Source organism: Pseudorasbora parva, chromosome 16 (assembly GCF_024679245.1).
Source record: "Pseudorasbora parva isolate DD20220531a chromosome 16, ASM2467924v1, whole genome shotgun sequence".
In the NCBI taxonomy this organism is placed as follows: domain Eukaryota; kingdom Metazoa; phylum Chordata; class Actinopteri; order Cypriniformes; family Gobionidae; genus Pseudorasbora; species Pseudorasbora parva.
The window spans coordinates 38,940,679-38,954,897 of record NC_090187.1 but is presented as its reverse complement, the minus strand read 5'-3'; the positions used below and the strand labels follow the sequence as shown (position 1 = coordinate 38,954,897).

General features: G+C 37.6%; 1 protein-coding gene across 5 annotated transcripts in view; it reads left to right on the top strand.

Moving 5' to 3' along the window:
* The window catches only part of sema4ba (sema domain, immunoglobulin domain (Ig), transmembrane domain (TM) and short cytoplasmic domain, (semaphorin) 4Ba), a 112,312-nt gene that overhangs the window by 25,249 nt on the left and 72,844 nt on the right, over window positions 1–14,219 (top strand). For 2 of the 5 annotated variants that reach the window (XM_067418950.1, XM_067418951.1), the window contains exon 1: window positions 611–1,553. The exons of 1 other annotated variant lie outside the window; for it this stretch is intronic. The gene's annotated coding sequence lies outside the window, so the exon portion shown is untranslated. Of the gene's footprint in view, window positions 1–610; window positions 1,554–1,911; window positions 1,932–10,050; window positions 10,226–14,219 lie in introns of those variants that run through there. 2 more of the 5 variants (XM_067418952.1, XM_067418956.1) reach the window with 2 other exon arrangements.

Below are 14,219 nucleotides of genomic sequence, written 5' to 3'. Positions count from 1 at the left end.
CAAAACAATCGGACCACACGGGCCAGCCTTCACTCCCCACGTGCATCAATGAGCCTTGGCCGGTTCATGACCTTGTCGCCGGTTCACCACTGTTCCTTCCTTTGACCACTTTTGATAGATACTGATCACTGCAGACCGAGAACACCCCACAAGAGCTGCAGTTTTAGAGATCCAACCATTACAATTTGGTCCTTGTCAGACTCGCTCAACTCCTTACGTTTGCCCATTTTTCCTGCTTCTAACAAATCAACTTTGAGGACAAAATGTTCACTTCATCTGTCAGTGGTCATGATGTTATTCCTGATCGGTGTATGTGTATTTGCCCAGACCAGCAAGCAGTTGTGTTCACACTATCAGCCTTATTTTTTATATTAAATTTTTGTTTTAAATGTGGCCAATATCAGATTCCAGTGTGAACAGATCCTGGTCCTGAACTGACCCGCATGAGCAAATGAATGATAATAAGACGTCACGCAGCCCACTGTCATATGGAAGTAAACACGGAGGACATTAAAGTAAGCGATTACGTGTTTATTAGTGTGATCTGGCAAATTTATGCACAGCCATTTTAAAACACAAAGACGAGGATGCGAAAAAAGAGCAGTTTTTACACATTTATGATACGAGCCCTGATGTTTTGCTTGTCACTGTCACTGTAATACTTATGAGTTCTGACACATCACTGTCCTTCTCTGACCCTTCACAACTTTCTCGATAACTTTGTGTGTGCAAAATGTTTGAAGTGACTCCCATGAGTGCAGAATTGTGACGAATGTTGCTCTAGAGCGACACGAAATTCACATGAATTCTGCCATGACTGTTCGGACCGAGGTCGCATCGTAAAACATCTGACCTCTGTCGGATTTAGGACGACACATGAGAAATGAGAAAACAAGAGAGTGAAAAAACATTTGCCTGCAATCTTAACGTAGCCTAAAAAATGCAAATGACTGTTTTGATTTTCCCAGAAATAATGGTTCCTTCTCAACGAGGGTTAGATTGCAAACATCCTAGATTGTTACCCTGCCATCCATTATTGATGCCCAAAAGGGTGTGTGTACATATGTAAAACCATTTGTGCATAAATGTAAAATCCATCTCAATCTGATGCTAATCCACAGAATTGCAGTCTGGGACGGTTGCAGTCAGTGTATTTTTCCTCTGCAGGTTCTTATGTTATCAGATAGAAGGTGTAAAGGGGAGTGCCTCCTCTCCCCTCTCCACAGCTCTGCCTCCTCAGGAGTGGAAAGCAATGATGTAATGTGCCTGGCTGCCTCAGAATGAGCAGCCCCCCTCTGCTGCGTTTCATTCCCCCTTTCTCTCTCTCGTTTTCTCTCTAGCTCTCTCTGTCTTTCTCTCTCCCTCCCGCCCTCTCCTCCTCTGCTGATGCTGCTGCTGCTGCTGGTGGCGGTGGCTGGCGTTCGTATGCGCTGTGCCGTGTGAGCTGCAGCCCTGGGCATCTCTGGGGATCCCTGCAGAGCTACTGTTCCTCTTCTCCCTGTGACGGCTGGGGCTCGCCCGCTCGCGGAAAAGACCCTCTCTCGTCGGCCGAGGTAATTTCTCTCCAACCTGACAAATGGCATGTGTTGCAGGTTTTAATAGAACGGGAGCGAGGCGGGACAGCGGTTCGGGCTTAGGGTCTGGCGCACAGCTGAATGAAAAGGTCTGCGTCCTGAAAGCCCGCTGTCACCGCAGCGCCGGGTGCCATGGCAATAGATTGAAATTGGTTTCCCGTGGCCGCCGCTGTCAGTTCTCCTCTCGCGCGGCTCTCACGCATGCACGCACACACTGCTTCTAGTAAGGTGTTGGTTACCATGGCTAGCAAAGGATGGATTCCTGCTCTGGCTCATAGCTGGGTCAGCATATCACCTGGACTGCAGCCTTTTCAAAAAGGGATTGTGCTCTGAATGGATCTTCATTGTGGCTTGAAAGTAAGAATGTCTGTTTTGTTCTGTAGGCTTAAACGAACAGGTGAACTTGCTGCAGAGATTGTTTTTTGTGCTTTTTTTTGTGAAGGTGTCATGACTTTGTCCACTAAGACTTATAAATTATGCTGAGTTGGTGTGGGAAATATGTTCCTGTCCAGCATGAATGTGACATGTAGATTGATTTTCCTGCATATTTATGCATGAGGGACTGGGTGTGTGCGTGGACAATGCTTTATAGTGTGGACAGGGTAAGCCCCTCTTGCTGCTCTCGAGTCCCCTCATTTATGATGTGGACAAAATCTACTTGAACACAATCAATGTTTTCTAATTCCAGAATTGCCAGTTATTATTATTATTATACTACAGATGTATGAAATTATCTATCTATCTATCTATCTATCTATCTATCTATCTATCTATCTATCTATCTATCTATCTATCTATCTATCTATCTATCTATCTATCTATCTATCTATCTATCTATCTATCTATCTATCTATCTATCTATCTATCCATCTATCCATCTATCCATCTATCCATCCATCCATCCATCCATCAATCATAAAAGTTAAAAATGTTTCTGGGGTAGCTCACTGTAAAATCCCATACTTTGTCTTTTGCAGGTTTTTTTAATATTTCATGTGTCTGGGCTGCTCCACGTGCACATGTGGTCATGACTAATTTATCCAGAGGATTTTTCCCTGTTATATCAAGAGACGGAAAATACCAACAGCCTCCATGTCAATTTTGCATAAATAATTGATTTGCTAAGTTCAAGTAATTACTGCACTGTATGAATAGAAATCCATGATTTATAGTTGCAGCTTCTAATCTAGTCTTAATTTGTGCTTTTTTCAACCTAGATTTCCAATAGATTAAGGGTACACACATTTTAAAAGTCCTCTGGGGTTTATTAAAGAAACAGTAGGCTTGTCTCAATGTCAGAATCAAATAGTGTAAAGATTTTCTTTTGTGATGGGGATCTGTGAAATCTGCAGACTTGAGAAAAATGGCCCACTGTGATTGGTGGAATGGGACCATGTGGGCTTGTCGGGGGTCAATTTATGATTTCCCAGCGGGGAGAAGGTTATGTTTACTCAGGATGTGGTTGGCTCCTGCTGCTAGCATGCTTTATCTGTGAGCGGCTGGAATATGTGAGCGTTGCTTCACAATCACATATTTCACGCATCAATAAATTGATCCAAAGAAGCACATTAACCTTTTTTTTTTAAATAAATAAGATACAGCTTACATTTTGTCACTCTGTCCAAGGAGCAAGACATGAAATGGCCAGAATGTTCCCTAAATGATTAGCCCTTGTATCATGCGGTGCCCAAAAACAGTTTTCTCAGTGAGTGTTTTTATTGATTTCCCTCCTACCAGACAGTGAGTCTGAATTTCAAGAAAAAAAGCAGCAGCCTTCCCCCAGGAAATGTCTAAATTTCACACAGTCACAATGTTGCACTTGAAGGATTTCGAGAGACATTTTGACTCTAAGACGCTTAGCGTTCCTTTGCGAAGTTGCGAATGCCAGGGTTTAGCTCTGCAGCAGGTGATTTCAGCTACGAAGTTGCTGGAGATCTTAAAATAGAGCCGATTGAACGGGGGTGTTCTCCAGTGACTTCCCTTCCATGTTGCACTACAGTAGGATTGTGTGTCCCCTAACACTGAGCAAGGTCAGGGAATCTCTGGAGGAGTGTTGTTTGCTCTGGCTGAATCTATGGCTCGTATGGCCCTTCGTGTAGCATTGCTAGCTGAGTGGGCTTGACACAGTCTTTGTCTTATTGCTGTATTGTTTCTCTCTCACACATTCACAAACTATAAACCAGGACAAAGGCCTCTGAAAGGACAAACATAGTGTGCGTAGTAAATTCCAAATTTGTGTGTGAGCAATAAATCAGAAAAACCCTGCTTAATTTAGCCTAAGCTGGGTTGCTGTTTTAAACTGGTTTTAGCTGTTTTAAGCTGACCAAAAGTGCCCAAACCCCCTTAAACCAGTCAACAGACAAGTCTGATCAGGCTGGGTGACCAACTATGACCAGCAAACCAGCTTAGGATGATTTTAGATGTCCTTTTTAAGTGTGGAAGTGACTGATTTGAAGCACAACATGGGCAGGAAATCTGTGCATCATACAAATAACACTGCACATAGAATGCATGAGAGAGTCACGTGATTTCAATTCCCAGCTGAAATAAACCATTTTAGATGGTCTTGGATGATCTTGGTTGCTCTCCCTATTTAGGGTTTTTACAGGTTTGTTTGTTTAATGCATGCCAGGAATTAATCAGTTCTTTTAATAATCCTTAAACCAACTTGCATCATCCACAGAATGCATTCTGGGATTGCCTAATGGGGCAGATACATGCAAGGCCATCTTAATGTAAAAAGTATACATATATTTATGTGCCATAATTTTCGTCATCAGTTCGCGTATGTCTGGTCCAAGCGGAAACCTTCTGGAATCCTGAATCCAACATGGAAGTGACTTAAACTGCAATTTATTGACTGGCTGCTAGAAACAGGCACCAAAAGGGAGTCACCCCATTGAACACCCCATGTAAAAACGCCCAACTTTATAGCAGAAAAAATATGTTTACAGAATGGTACAAAAAGTGGTTTTGGTCTATATAGCTAATTTTGCCTGTGGGGTGGGTGGGGAATATTTTTTTAAATTATAACTTATCCGTTTAAATTATAAGATCCACCCACATCCCAAATATTTGCCCGTTTTTGGTTATCCAGGAGTGACGCACTGCCAAGATGGCGACGACCGGCTCCCCGCACTTTGGGCTTCAAAAATGCTCTTCAAAATGGACAGTGTTGCCACAGTTACTTTGAAAAAGTAATTTGATTACTCCGGTGTTCCGAGTCTAAAAAGTAACTTAGTTACTTTACTGATTACTTGATTTTAAAAGTAACTAAGTAAGATTAGCAGTTACTTTATTAGTTACATTCAGCAGTTGCCGACAACATCCCTGCCAACACTCACTTTATTGGAAGTGCATTTTTAACAGTAACGTCAACAATATATCTCCTGACATTTTAAGTTGAAATTAAAAAATACTCTCCCCGAGACGCAAGAAGAAAGCAAAAAATATCTTTTTTTTACTAAGGAAAATGACTAAAATAGTAACTCACAGTGACTTGGATAAGTTCCTTTAATCTGATTACTGGTTTGGAAATAGTAACGCGTTAGATTACTCATTAATGGGGAAAAAAATTGTCAGATTAGTGTACTGGCATCACTGGAAACGGATGGTTGACATCACGACTATGTCCATTGTTTTATACAGTCTATGGTCTGGTGACACGCTCGCAGCCCGATTTTTGTGTGCACAACAGTCCTCGAAAAACAAAGGTTCACTATTTACTTTGAATGGCTTGCATGCACAACTGTGTAGAGTGAAATGCGGAACATGAAGTATACCTGACCCTTTAAAGACAAAAGTATACTTCCCTTGTTCAAGTCCACTTGACAGTACGCTAATGCCTGCATACATGCTGATGTTTTTGCACACTGTCCACGTAAAGCCCAATTTTTGTGTCCACGCTGGACAACAAGAATGAATGTGAACTGTTGACAGAGAACAATTCTAAACATTTAGGATACGCAATCTTTAAGATGCCTTGTTTTACCTATATTTTAAAAAGTTAGTTCACCCAAAAATGAAAATTCTGTCATTTCACACCCTCATGTTTTTCCAAACCTATAAGTACTTCATTCATCTTCGGAACACAAATGAAGATATTTTTAATATTTTTTTAAATAAGTCTTATACAGTTTGTCTTAAAGTCTGCATTAAATGAAAGTTGTCACAGTATTTTCTTCTATTTGTGACGTATGACCAAGTGAAACAGCTTTTAAACAAGAAAAAAATATAGGGCGGGACTTTTGTCTATCGGAATTGATTTGGATGGTTGTGGTTTGCTATTGGTCGATCTCATGTGAGTGACAGGTTGACCCGCCCTCACATTTTCTGTTTAAAAGATATTTAAATATATATATATATATATATCAATAACATTTCATTGCACAGTCTCTAAAAACTCCAATAAGACCCTGTATTTAATCTGCTGCACTGTGCCTTCTCTTTGTGTGTCTTTGGCAGTAATATGAATATTAAGAACTAATATTGACTCTCCAAGATTTCTTTAGTCACAGTTCATTGCTTGCCCAGGTTCATTACTCTCAGCTGTGCTGAAACAAAACAGATGCTCCTTTTACAGGCTCAGCAGCGCTAGAGTAAAAAGGCCTGGATACACTTTTTGTCCTGGTTACTGAAACCCATTTTTTGGGCTGTCTGCTTTTGCCTTACACCAGGCGACCGTGTGTCAAAGTTGAAAAGAAAAGCAGTGGCAAATCTTTTGGTTTTCATTTGATTGAGTTATTTAGTGTTTTATTCAAAGCTCCCCCACCCCCACGAGGTCTGGCTCAAATACAAGACTTCTGTTCACGCTTGGCCCTTCTGAATGTCCTGAATGACAAGTCATTTCCTTGAGCTGTGTCCTCACCACAGGGACGTGCCACTGTACAGGGAGATGGAGGTCAAGTCCAACCATTCTTGAGCTATATGCTTTTGTATTTTAAACAAACTTGCTTAAAGTTGTTGTCTCACTGCTCAAGGTCGGTTTGTCCTGGAATTCCGGCATGTTTTGCAGAATGCAGGTATCGCCATAAAATCAGGTCGTATGTCACACTGATCATGAATAGGTAAGCACTTAACTGACAGCTATTGCCTGTTAATTATTTTAACTGACAGGAGGGGGAGTCGGGGAGGAGGGAGGACAAATGATCTATTACACACCGCCAGGGGAACTGTCCTGGCGGACACATGAAAGCAAATCATAGTTCCTTTGATATGGACATTTAGAGCCACCTGAGGAGACGTTTGTCTGCTTTACGCTTGGTCGCAGCTCGCTCTCTTTCTCCATTTCTTTGTGAACAGCAGATATTTCTCAACTCCATATTTCATATTAAGAAAAGATACATTGTGTACAGTACACGTTTCAGACAGTGTTTTGCAACAAATGTTTGGCAATATCTTGAAATTTTGCAGATTGCATTCTCTATCTTGAAGATCTAATATTGTTGTATTTCTGTTAGGGTTACATAAAATATCCAGTTTGGTGTGGTAACAAATAAATGATTATGTATCAATTAGTCAGCAACAACTGATTATAATCCTTTAAAACATTAATACTATGAATAGTAGAGTAGCAGTAGGACTAGTAATTGTAGTAGTAAAAATAATAACAATAAAAATAATAAATTCAATGATGAATAAAAAGTTTAAAAGAACAGCAATAATTGAAAAGAGACTTTTTTTTTCTAACAGCGTAAATCTTTATTAAAACTTTGTCAATTTAATCCTTGTTGAATTAAAGTATTATACTTTTTTTTAAGTTACTGACCCCAAACTTTTGAACGGTAGTGTATATTATTACAAAATATTTCTATTTTAAGTATAGGGCTGTTCTTTTTAAATTTGTATTCATTACAGAATCCTGAAAAAAGTATCACAGATTATAAAAAACATATTAAGCAGCTCAACTTTGATAATAAATCAACATATTAGAATGATTTCTGAAGGATCATGTGACACTTAAGACTGGAGTAATGATGCTGAAAATTCAGCTTTGATCACAGAATTAAAGTATATTAAAATAGGAAACTAATATTTTAAATTGTAATATTTCACAATGTTACTGTTTTTATTTAAAACATTTATGTGTTTTTGATCAGATAAATGCAGGCTTGAAGATTGTAATATATAAAAACTTATTTTATCATACATTATATTGTTTTAGTCTAATTGACAAAATAAATATTTTTCAATTATAAAACAACATATGATAAAATAATTATATATAATTAATAAATATAAATTTATTACATCACATCACATGTATATGTAAAAAAAAAGTAAAAATAGTGCACAATGTATACTGTATTTATTTTTTTACAGATGTTTTAACTGTATTTAAAATGTTGAACTTCATTGCATTGTGGGTTAACGGAAATAATTATTATTTTAAAAAAATAACATAATTTTTTGTGTGTAAAATGTTATATAAATAATTATTTTATCATATATTGTTTTAGTCTAAATTATAAATATTAATTTTGTTCCACCACCAAACTTGGTATTGTAAATATTTTTTTTTTGTCACAAAACATATACACAATTATTTACATTTGTATAATTATTTAATATATGTTGTTTTGCTGAAATGATTTAATAATAATTAGTTTGTTCCACCATCAAACTGAATAATCAGAAATACAACCATTTAATTTTGCCAGCTGACTAGCAGAAATGCAGTGTTTGCAAGAACTTTCTACTAATCACGAGGTTCACAAGCAGATAAGAGACAGAAACCAAAGGCCTGAGGGCTCTTGATGAGCGCTGGCGTCTGCACAGGCTGATGGCAGAGCTTGTGAGGTTTTATGAGGGTCGGACATTAGTCATCCGGATGAAAGTAAATGCGAGAAGTCTTTTTTTGATCTTTCAAAATTTAATCTGGAACCCAGGAGGCATCCTCCCTCAGATATGCTGGAAATTTATTTTTTTATGCCACTATATATGAAATGAATTTTCATGATTGTCACACAGTAGCATTTTAAAGCAATGTGATGTACCAATTTCTCTTTCTGATTGACCTGTAACCGGTGTTCCGAGTCTGTAATCGGTGAAACCTGTAATTAGTGTTTAGTGAGCAAACTGCTCTGTTGAGAATACTAACAGACATTTAGTAACTGAAGCTATGGTTTATCAATCTATAAAACAGCTCTGAAACAGAATCAAAATTGATTTGACTACACTTAATCTAAACGACATGTATTAATGACAAGAAAAGTGTATTTAAACATGCCCATTCAGCACATTTCAGGCGGAAGCTGTAATCAATGTTGTGCTTTAAACAACATAAGCCAAGCGTCTTTATTTGTCTCATTCTCATAATCCTGTTCAGAAGGGGCTTTGCCGTCACCTCCTGCGGTGTTGGCTATCTGTCAGTCTCTGTACAGAGACGCAATTGTTGATTCAGATTTAGAGGAGAATGGCGCTTCACATCAGAACAAACTCAGTGTTAAACGTATGCACTAATTCCGGCTGTTCTCAGGATGAGAATGTGCTTGCGAAAGCGATTATTCTTTGCAAAAAGAGTTACATTCATGATTTCTCAAGTTAGAGCACATCGAGGATGATTGCAATACCCATTCAAATCTATAGGGGTCAGAATAACTATCCCGGATAGGAATATTGATGCTCAGTTTATTTCAGTGTGCTTCTTTGATTGACTTATGGTATTATTAAAATAAAACTAAATATTATACTTAAATGTATACATGTTAATTTGAGAAAATAGGTTTTTTTAAGAAAATATTTAGCAAAATAAGCATTGCTTCCCTGGTTAAAGGGATAGTTCACTCAAAAAGGCTCCCTCAAGATTAATACAATCAAGCATTATAATAATAGTAGATAGCAACCCAAAAATTGAAACCCAAAAAAGTGCATCCATCCATTATAAAAGTAAGTCAACATGACTCCTGGGGTTAATAAAGGTCTTCTGAAGCGAATCGATGGGTTTGTGTAAGAAAAATATCCATATTTAAAACTTTATAAAGTAAAATATCTAGCTTCTGGCGGAGCACCTTCCATATTCAACTTACAAAGAAAGTGTAGCGCCTTTTGTCACACCAGTTCCGTGTGCTTTTTTCCGGTCCGCCTATCCCTAAACCATCCCTTTAACAAGGCAGGCTTAAAGATCCGTTCAAAAATGAAGATTCGGGTTATTTAAAACAAAAATGTGTTTGACTTTTGTCTGTCTTCACCAAACTAAGTATTTGGAAGAATGTTTCCACTCGTACAATGAAATGCAATGAGGTCCAACACAGCATTGGACATCATTGGTTTATTGTTTGGCTAAAAAAACACTTTTTTTTTTTTTTTTTTTTAAATATCATCTTTTGTGATTTGCAGAATAAGAAAAAAGTCATACAGGGTTGAAAGGACATGACGGTGAATACATTTTCAGAATGTTTTATTTGTGGGTGAACTATCCCTTTAAAGATGTAATTTATGAATAATCTAAACAACTCTAATCTGTGTTCCAATTTAGGGGATTACACACCCCCTATAGAGAGATTAACAGAGCCGAAAACTTTTGAGCCAATGCTTCCACTTGCTGGGTGCACATGAAGCCCTGGGAGTTTAACTTCAGATGACAAATGAGACAGAGGGGACCACGGCAAAGCTGTCTGGAAGATGTTCACGCCACATCAGTCAACCAAGAGGTTCGGAGGGGGAAAAATACACTCGGGTGATCTGTGTGGTGCTGATGAAGTTTGCATTCGGATTTTAGCTGTATGAATCTTTATAAACAAAGTCATTCATGATGTCAGAAGTTCCGTCCATGTTTAATTACACAAAAGGGATTGAACAAAAGATAAGAAAAAAATAACTCAAATGACTGACAGCTAAATGCAAACTTGATGATGGGAAGAAAGTGTATGGAAATGATTTTAGCCAAAAGTCAATTAAGAAATTGGTTACATTTTTACTTCCTTGTTTTCTGAGTTTGCATTATGAATTGATTATTATCTAGCATATCACTCCTAAAAATGAAGGTTCTTTATTGGTTCCATTAAGAATCTTTTACATAAATGGAATGTTTTTATTCCACTTTATAGTGGAAAAGGGTTTTTTAGATTATTAAAATGTTCGTCACTCTAAGGGTGTGTTCACACTTAGTACGTTTGGTTTGGTTAAAGGGTTAGTTCACCCAAAAATTTAAATTTGATGTTTATCTGCTTACCCCCAGTGCATCCAACATGTACTGTAGGTATCTTTGTTTCTTCAGTAGAACACAAACGGAGATTTTTAACTCTAACCGTTGCTGTGTGCCGGCCATATAATCATGTCAATGAGTAACGTTATATGAGGACAAAGAGCCCTGTGGCTCATGACGACACATTGATATCTTAAAGGGATAGTTCACTTTAAAATGAAAACTCTTGTCATCATTTACTCACCCTCAAGTTGTTTCTTTCAAATGAATTTCTTTCTTTAGCTGAATGTCAGTAACCAAACAGTTAACTGGAGCCATTGACTTCCATAGTAGGAAAAAAAATACTATGGAAGTCAATGGCTCCAGTTAACAGTTTAGTTACTGACATCTTCAAAATATATTCCCCTGTGTTAAGCTGAAGAAAGAAATTCATGCAGGTTTGAAACAACTTGAGGGTGAGTAAAGGATGACAGAATTTTAATTTTAAAGTGAACTATCCTTTTAAGATACAAAACGATCAGTTTGTGTGAGAAATCAGGCCTTTTTTTCGAGTATTTATATAATTTTTTTCCTCAAATACAACACTATTTCTAACAGCCTGGAACAAGCTTAACTTCCGATAAGGTCAATAATACACGCTCTGGTGTCGTGTACATGTAAAGACATCTCTTCCGGTATACACAAGCTGGCTTAGTGTATGCCAACGCCAGAAGTGAATCTCGTAGGCTCTGGCGTCGTGTATGAGATTCAATCCTTGAATTTGAGGGTGTTGGACCTGGAAAGCCCTTGAAAAGGTCCTTGAATTTTGAGTTAACCAAGTTGTGGGAACCCTGGATGTTATTTTAATCAGCTGAGAACTTGTGAAGTGCTTCTAAAAAGTGTGAGTTAAAACAGCGGCAGGAATCCCTCCGTCACACACACAAATGCAGATCTGATGCGAGGAGACGTGGTTCTGATGCTTGTACCGAACTGTGAAAAAAATCGAATGTTTTTGCAATCGAATCTAATGTGAGCATCCTCTCCTTTTTAGGGTCTTCCTATTTTTGGTTTATTTACATGGTCTGTGTTGCATTCAAATTTAATTCGAACTGCACCAAAGTTCAGAAGCTTGTTTGGTGCACTCCAGGGTTCGGATGGCAGCGGTCACACATGTTCAAATGAACCACACTAACAGGGCAATCGCACCTGGGTCCGTTTTAAACTAACAAAACATGGCAAGTGTGAACACACCTGATTTTTTCTTCTTCTTTGGTCTAGACCAAATGAACCAAGTGAACCAAACTACAAGTGTGAACAATGGTTCTTTTAAGAACTGCTCACTGAAAGGTTCTTTTGGGAACCAAAAACGATTCTTCTATGGCATCGTTGCAAAAACCTTTAGGAGCCTTTATTTTTAATAGTGTAACCTGTGGCATCACTTTTTTTTTTTTTTTTTTTTTTTACTTTTTAACTCTTTTCTTTCTTTAGTTACACTTTATTTTGATGGTCCACTTTAGACGTTCTACTAACTATAAGTAACTTTGCAGATACATGTCTACCAACTGTCATTAGAGTATTAGTTAAATGTCAGGATTCCCATTGACGTAGTTGCAAAGTTACTTCTAGTCAGTAGAATGTCGGTTGGGGAGCATTAAAATAAAGTGTAGCTTATATTAAGCAAAAAAAAGTGTTACACTTAGGTTTCCTTTTTGTCTGCAACTACATTCCGCTGTTTTCAGAATGACATGCGTAATAATGGTAGACCAGGGCTGACTGATATAAAGGGGCGGAGTCCCAGTCGGCATCTGGCGTCTGTAAGTAAGAGGCTGATAAGTGGCTCAGCTCTGCTTCCCGGATCTCTTGACATGCTTGTGTCTGCATTTGGCTCGTCCTCCGTCTCCTAATGACGGCATCACGAAGCCTGACACCCCAAACCTACCATTCCATCTGCCTGCTTAGCATTTCCCCTCAATACATAATTAGCGGCACTATTTCAGTCACAGGGATTCCCAACTGTGACTGTTCCTCTATTGCACTCTGTAGTTCTCTTCCCTTGTTAACTAGGGCATGATTAGACGATCTGTCACTGAGATCTTTCAGTTGTTCTAGCACCATCCGTTTTAAACGTTTAACAGTCATTTCAATCACTGGTTTTAACGATCACATAAAAAGAAGTGTCTCTGACTCTTTAGGCTGTGATTGGAAATACTGTTTTGGCTGAAAGCTCTGTAATGCTAGCCTGTAGACGCACCCTAACGGCAGCAAATCTAATCTGCCGCAAGTGTCGTCTAGCAACTCTCAATACACTTCTGCGCTGTAAACGCAGAACTCTGGTCAGGCCAATCACATCGTGTATAGAGTCGGTGGGCGGGGCTTAACATAATGACGGCCGAGTTGCGCCTGCGTGCTAGTAAACGTAGAAACTAGAAAAAAGAACAAAGAGCGGCACTGAAGTCATTCTTAAAAAAGGGAAGATGTGTTCAGAGTTTTGCCGACCGGATACAGTGAAAGTTTAATCTGCTCTGTTTCACCTTCGTTGCTCTGGTTGGTTGTAGCGCTATCCTATCGCGTGCAGAGGGAGTTTGAAAGACAACCGTTTATCCCGCCCCACAGGATTGAGCCCTGTCTATGGTGAGTTTCCAGACCAAACATCTTGATGTGGGTCTGGCTCGTCAGGCTACTGTAATGCATGAGGTCAATGAATATTGTCGCTCATGCTAGAAGGTGATTGTTTCTCAACCAGATATAACACTCTTCACTGAAGGTGTTGTTACGTGAGCCGAGTGCTGGCAGTTCCAGTTGAACTTTAGGAGTATTTAGTTTCAAATAATGACCTTTTTTGACTACACTATGGTGTCTTACTATTCATATGAAGTTTTATAAATGTTAATTAGTATCTGTTGTGCTTGTAGGCCTGTAACATTACAGGCAAGGGAAGTTTATTTATATAGCATATAAATCATTTCATAATCATTTTACAGTGGTAATTCAACTTGCATAACTTACATTAATATAATTATATTCAATAAAATATTTTAATGAAAATAATTAGATAATGTAATATTAATTAATTTTAATATAAAATCAATACTGTGAAGGATAAAAAAAAGTTTACTTAAAATTTTAGTATAGTAGTTGACTAAAGTTTCAAAGTTTTTAAACTTTTACATTTAGTCCACCTATGATGATAATAATAATAATATTAATAATAATAATAATAAAGTATTATTTATTTTCCTCTTATTCATTATATTATTATTATTATTAATAATAATAATAATAATAATAATAATTCTTTATAATTTAATTTGATCATAAATTTTCCCCTTCAAATAGTTAGGATAGTGGTCAATCATTGTTTTACAAAGTCATTACATTTTTACATTGAGTCTGCTTATAAAATAATAATAGTAAATAATAGTAATAATAATAATGTAAAGAAAATAAGGATGTTTGTATTTATTTTCCTCTGATTATTCTTAAAACAAATTATGAATTGTGAATAAAATAAAATTAATAAG